Raw genomic sequence first — 7,005 nt, forward strand, 5'->3', positions numbered from 1 at the left:
TATTAATAATATTCTCCATATGACAAATTATTAGAAACAGTTTTAAATAATAATTATAAACTAAAATAACTTATATACTAATGACGTGGGGATCCTCATTTGCTATTCTTACCATGCGATTTATAGGTTCATTATACATGTAATTAGTTGAACAGAAAGGGACGTGAAATGGAATCGAGTTGCGAGTTAAACGCGCAGGCACTCTAAAATTAATTAATGAGAGAAGTGTTGGAGCGTCGATATCCGAAGAAATAAGTTTAGTGAGGAAGGAAATATTTTGAGAATATCGACGGCTAGCTAATGTGGATAGGTTGAACTTAGATAGGACAGGGGAATAATCATGCGGGGGGCAAGGAATTTTCAATGAGTAGCTTGCGTAATTGAGGAATTTCCTTTGGACACCCTCAAGTTGACGACAATGATTAGTACAATGCGGATCCCAAACCACTGAACCATATTCAAGAATTGGTCTGACGAGAGCGCAGTAGAGAGATTTGAGTGAGTTAGTAAATTTAAATTCAATTGAAACTCTTCTAATGAATCCAAGTAACTTATAGGCTTTACATAAAATGCTAGTTATATGTGAGCGCGGAGAAAGAGAGGGCGTGAATATAAAACCTAATTCACGTATAGATTCAATAGATGAAACTCCAGTTCCATTTATTAAGTAGGTATAGATTATAGGAGACCGATTTCTGGTGAAGGACATCGAATGACATTTAGCAATGTTGAGATTCAGGCCTAGGGATTCACTCCAAGTGACACACTTGTCAAGATCACTCTGGAGAAGTGAACAGTCTTCCGAGGTTCTAATAAGCTTGTACAATTTCATATCATCTGTGAAACATAACAGACGGCTATGGTGTAGTACCGATTGAGCATTATTGACAAATTGGGAAAAGAGTAATGGTGAGATATGGCCTCCTTGGGGCACACCCGAAGTGGCAATAAAGGGTTCAGATCTAACATCGAACAGCTTAATCCACTGAGGCCTATTAGTTAAGAAAGATTCAAACCAAGACAGAAGAGGCTCGCCAAAACCAGAAGATCGAAGTATGTGAAGGAGAAGTTTGTGGTTAACAGAGTCAAATGCCTTGGAAAAATCGGTGTATATAACATCAACCTGAGTACCTACATTAAAAGAACCAAATATATAATTACACAAAGTGATGTTACATGTGACCGTAGACCGTCCTGGGCGAAAGCCATGTTGTTCATCAGCGAGTAGTGAACGGTTTACTGATGGTTGAATGTCATTTAGAACAAATGCTTCAAATATTTTGGATATGTGGCTAAGTATAGCAATAGGCCTATAGTTTTCAATCTCAGAAGTGTTATTAGATTTAGGAATAGGGGTTAATGAACTGATCTTCCAGATCTCTGGAAATATTCCTTGGTCAAGAGATAGGCGGAAGAGAGCCCTACGTGGAAAAGAAATAACATGTCTTAGGTTGTATAAAAAGTCACCTGATATACCATCGGAGCCTATTGATGTGACATTACGAAGGGAGGTTATTTAAAACGCTTAATGGTAGATAATACTTAATTTAGGGAATTTATTGATTCCGCCGAAACTTCCGGTTTTAAAAAAACTACTTATCCACTCTGCCGGTCATTGATTCTGTCGGTTACTGTTCTTAAAAATAAAGCTTTTAAAGACTAAAATAAATTTGTTAATAATTTATCAATAAAACTAAATGATAAAAATATTTCTATGAATATGTATGTAAAATACGTTTCTAAATATTACCAAAAGTAATTTATTATTAAATTATAATATTATATTATTATAATTAAATTAAACAATTATTAATTTTTTTTTTGTCATTTGAGTTTATTTATATTTGTTTATATTTCATAAAATTTGAATTTTTTTATTTACTATTTTTCTTCTATAAATATAATCATGTGAAAATAGGAGTCGTCGAAATTTATAATTCATTTTTTTGAATAGTAGCCAGTGGGATCAATAACCGGCAGAATCGATATAGTCCCTTAATTTATACCATAATAATGCATTTGCCTACATTACATAAATTAATACACAAACATATTTAACTTGTTTTATTTTGAAACAAGTAAAATAACTCAATAATAAATGTAATTAAAAAAAAATTGCGTTATTAATTTTTTAAATAGACATTTTACTTTATCTAAAAACAGTTGTTCATGGTAATGGCTTTTTAGTTAATTAAACTTTATTCTCTACATAGATTGTATTTGCTGTAATTTGTGAAGAATTATTTTGTGAAAATAGTTATGAGATATATAATTCTAAATAGCAACTATCTTTAGGTAAACTTCTACATAACTATGGGTACTAAGATATCTTTTCATATAATTGTAGTGATTCTTTATTTATATATTTTACCTCTACAACTTTATTATCAGAGTCTATGGGTCTTTATAATACAATTTTTTTTTTTTTTGCAAAATACGAATAATTTAAAACTATATATCATGTCCAAAAACGAGCGATAAAATCTAAATTAATGTTGAAAATACTTGACTACAAGCGATACACTAGTCCATATATACCACAAACTATTGACGTAAAAAATGTCCTATGCAGAGTGGAAATAATATCGTTAGGTATTCCATATTACTTTCGTCAAATGATTACCAATACAATTTTTGATGAATTTTTGGTTGCTATAACAACATATTCATCACTAAATTTTATACATAATTGTTAGTCATTAACAAAATTGGTTAATTAAAGTCTTGTTTATTTAGCCACACAGTCAAAAGATAAATAAATTATGCAGTGGGAATAAAATACGAGTACTTCAAAAATAATAGTATATATGGTAATAGAATATTTAAAAACTAATTCCGAAAATATTTAGAACAACCAATACTAATTGATTATTTTGGAAACTACTAGTTATTATTGTTATATTTTATTTCTTTTTTAGCGTTAACTTTTGAAGATAATCTGGACCAAATATAATAATATTTGGGCACATGTATACTTAGTCAATAGCCACGGTTGTTGCTTGATGTGTAACAGAACTTTCAATGTAATAATAATTTTGTAAATTTGAAAAGATTCAATACTTCCCTATATAAGCACAATCTACTCAAAATGCAACTATTCAAAAATTATAATTGATATCTATATATATATATATGAGTTTTAAAAGATATATTTTGGTTAAAAAACGAAATATTCTCGGTTAGGTACTTACAATATAATATGGTGTAAAGTTATGATTTCATAAGTTAAATAGAAACATCCGTATAATTAATATATAATTATATAAGAAGCAGGTAACAGTATAAAGGATAAAAAGTAATACAAATGACATAAATATTTGAAACAAGCAATTTTATGTGATCTGAACAGTGGTGGTACCAGGATATTTTACTAAATAGGGCTAATGGAAGGCAAAAAATTATTAGGTTAATTATTGTAAAAATGAAATGTTCATTTTTAACTATAAATAAAAATAATTTAGTACAAGACATAGAAATATGTAAATAAATCATAAAAATAATATGAAAAAAATATATAATCACATATCCATTATATATTAACATTAGAGAAATACGTGTAAATGGTTTAATACTAAAAAAACTAATTATTTTATCATAAATATATAATCAAGTCTAATAATTGTCTCTGTAGTGTATTATAATATGATTATCACCTTTTACGGACCTACCTATAGTGATTGTTAAAATTAATAACTATGTATTCAGTCATATGAATTAAATTTTTATTAGTAGTATCCTCTTTCTTCTATGTTAAAAAAATATTTTTACTTATTATAGCATAACCTTGCATGTTTATGTTATTAATTATAACATTAAACAATTAAAAAATGGCATGAAAAAATTAAAAATTATTAATTTATCAACGTTAAATTGGATATATTCTGTATGTACTTATATCGTTGATTATTTTAAACAGCGATGTACGTGCTCGATTTTAAATTACACTTTAACTTCTCGTTATAACATATGTATGTTATAGTTAAAGTATTGAATCAGTTAGTTTATGAAATAACTAGATAATTTGTAAAATAACTAAAACGTGTAAGTAATGAATATAGTTTATACTTTAACTTGTTATTTTATACATTCCCTGGTATTACTTCATTAATGTGTCAAATTGATATATTCATAAATGTACAATATCGTTATTTTACTGTCCATCATAGCAATAAATTTAATAAAACTGCCGTTTTTGTTGTCGGTGACTGCAGTGATCATGTATGTTTATCGTGTAGATAAAGTTATCGTTGTACATGTATTATTATTAAGATTGTCAATAAAATTGATAAGGTTTAAAGTTTAGCAATAGGCTTACAATCACACGCGTTCAGTGTTGGTTCGTTTGCTTCTACAATAGCCTTGCATACACAAATAAATAATTAATTAAATTTAAAATAAATAAAATATTATAAAATTTTTAATGTATTTTTTGCTTTAACATTTATCAAACTAAAATTGTATAGAATAACTAGTTAAAGTATAATTTTCATTTATGATTTTGTACTTTAACTATCATTCGTAAGTAATTCATGAATTACCAAGTTATTTCATAAAATAACGGAATTCAATACTTTAACTGTAACATATATATATATATATATATATATATTTTATTAAATTATAAGAAGTTAAAAAATTAAAACCTATATATTTATCACATATGTTAAATATATTTGAATATTGATCAATGCTTTTCCTTGGAAACTCAATTGATACAATTTTTATAATTGTATCTTATGTTAGTGCAACTAATACAATATTGTTTGAGTTAAATAATAGGATAAAAATTATAATAAATTTAAAAAAATATTGAAATCGGACTCTTAATTTTATTTGTATATTCGAACTATTGCAGCAATGTTATGGTATACCTACATAGCACATTTACCCATCAATAAACAATTATACATCTACAATATTTTTATCATTCGAATAGTAATACATTCATGAATCACTGTGTATAAATTACATTCCTCAAATGTATAAAATTCATAATAATAATTTTAGACGATGGAAAAGTTTACGTTTTAGATGAAAATAAACATCTTGTATGTCTGATATTTTTGGTACATCTACGGCTGTTTATTAATTTTACTAATTAAACGTGCGTAATGAACTCTATTAAATGTACATGCTATTTGAATCTTCAATATCAAAATAATATTGAAATACATGTTCTTATTACTGATTAGGAGAATAATTAATACTGAAAATGCTCCCATACAATTTAAACAGTATATATAGTCATGCTTATATGTTCAAACAGTTGTGTAACTGGCGAACTGCATGGCGAACTGTGGGTATATCAGGATTACGAATTGCAAAGAAACGCAAAACTGTACAAGATTCACATTTTTACTTTACCTTCAAAACGAACATTTTCCACTATAATTTTTTAAATAAATAGACTTTGTCTAATTGTACATTTAGAGATGAAATTATAAAAATAGCACTAGGGAGTTCATACAGGAAATATCATATGAAGAAATTATCGATGAATTCAGCAGTCTTGAAGCGAGAATAACAAATTCTCAAAGTTTAAAATTTACACTGTAATAATTACTTATAAATATAAATTTTATTCTTAAAAAAAAAAAAAATTAGTTAAACTAAAAGTTAAAAAAAATATCATCTTATCAAATTTTTAATTGGTTAAAAGGCGTTTTCTTCCAAGTTTGCCAGGGGCACTATTGAGTCTTCCTACGCCACTGTATACAAAGGGACTCTCTGAGCGTATACACGTTTTTTCAATCTCAGAGTATTAAACGAATAGCCTGTGTTATACAACTTACAAAGAGAATGAACAATTTAATTACATTACACTTTATCTTATTCGACATTTGAAAACGATTGATATTTAAAATAATATACTAAATTATCATTGTGGAACAGTATTTTTTTATTACGTCAATGAAGAATAATTTGATTTATTATATTTTTATTAGTCCTATATGATTCATGCAGTATGGATAACCTTTATTTTGTGTTTTCTTAAAATCGTTTACTGTTATGAGTTTATAAAAGAAATTAAATATTTAGAAGTTTCTTCATTTTTTTTTTTTTTTTTTTGCTATTTTTACTTAATCCTTTAAAGTACTTAATTTTAATTTTAAATCCCACTGTAAAAAATATTTTACTTTTAAAAAATAACAGCATTTAATTAAACTCTTTTGTCAATAATTATTATTTTAAAACGTTCTTCTGAGATATAATTAAACACCAACTATATTCGAGCTCATTAGAGTTATAAATGTAATAATGTTTGGATGTATACGATATGATATAAAATATAAATTATATTATTATTTGTGGACTTAATATTTATATAATATTATCATAAACTGTGTTTAATTGGATTTATCTTTAAAACTCTGTTCAATACGATTAATAATGTCTTTTAAACTGGTTTATATTTATGCAATTTCAACATTTTCTGTAATCCAAGTCTTGGGTAAATGTGTACTTATAATGTTAATAATTAAAATTCACGCATGTGTACATTCATCTCGATCTGCCTTAAAATAAAGAAACCAAGAAAAACCTCTATTCATTGTGTTTTGTTTAAAAATAAAGATTTAACTATCTGTGTAGTTATCATGTAATTATTTCATTGTCTAAAATAATATTACACAATATAATACAATTATACACAGCCGATGAGTGTACATTTTGATTCGTGTGATATTTGAAAAATCTTACATTTTCTAGTTTTAAATTTTTAGTACCAACATCATTATTCTTTTTCGTTCGATGGTCATTTTTTTGTAGCAACTTTAATTTATTTATTACACAGTATGGACAATTTTAAAGTATTTAATCTTTTCTCAAAAGCTCTAATTGATTTAATTTTTTCTCTTTTGAATATTCTATTTCGATTTTGACCCGTTTCGCGTAACTAACACATATTTAAATTATTAACTAAACATTTTTAACTATTAAAAGTATATTTTAAATATTCAGAAAGGCCTAAACTAATAACAACAAAATACAACAATACAACAATAT

This window comes from Sipha flava, unplaced genomic scaffold (assembly GCF_003268045.1).
Source record: "Sipha flava isolate LNK unplaced genomic scaffold, YSA_version1 48955_pilon_pilon, whole genome shotgun sequence".
Taxonomy (NCBI): domain Eukaryota; kingdom Metazoa; phylum Arthropoda; class Insecta; order Hemiptera; family Aphididae; genus Sipha; species Sipha flava.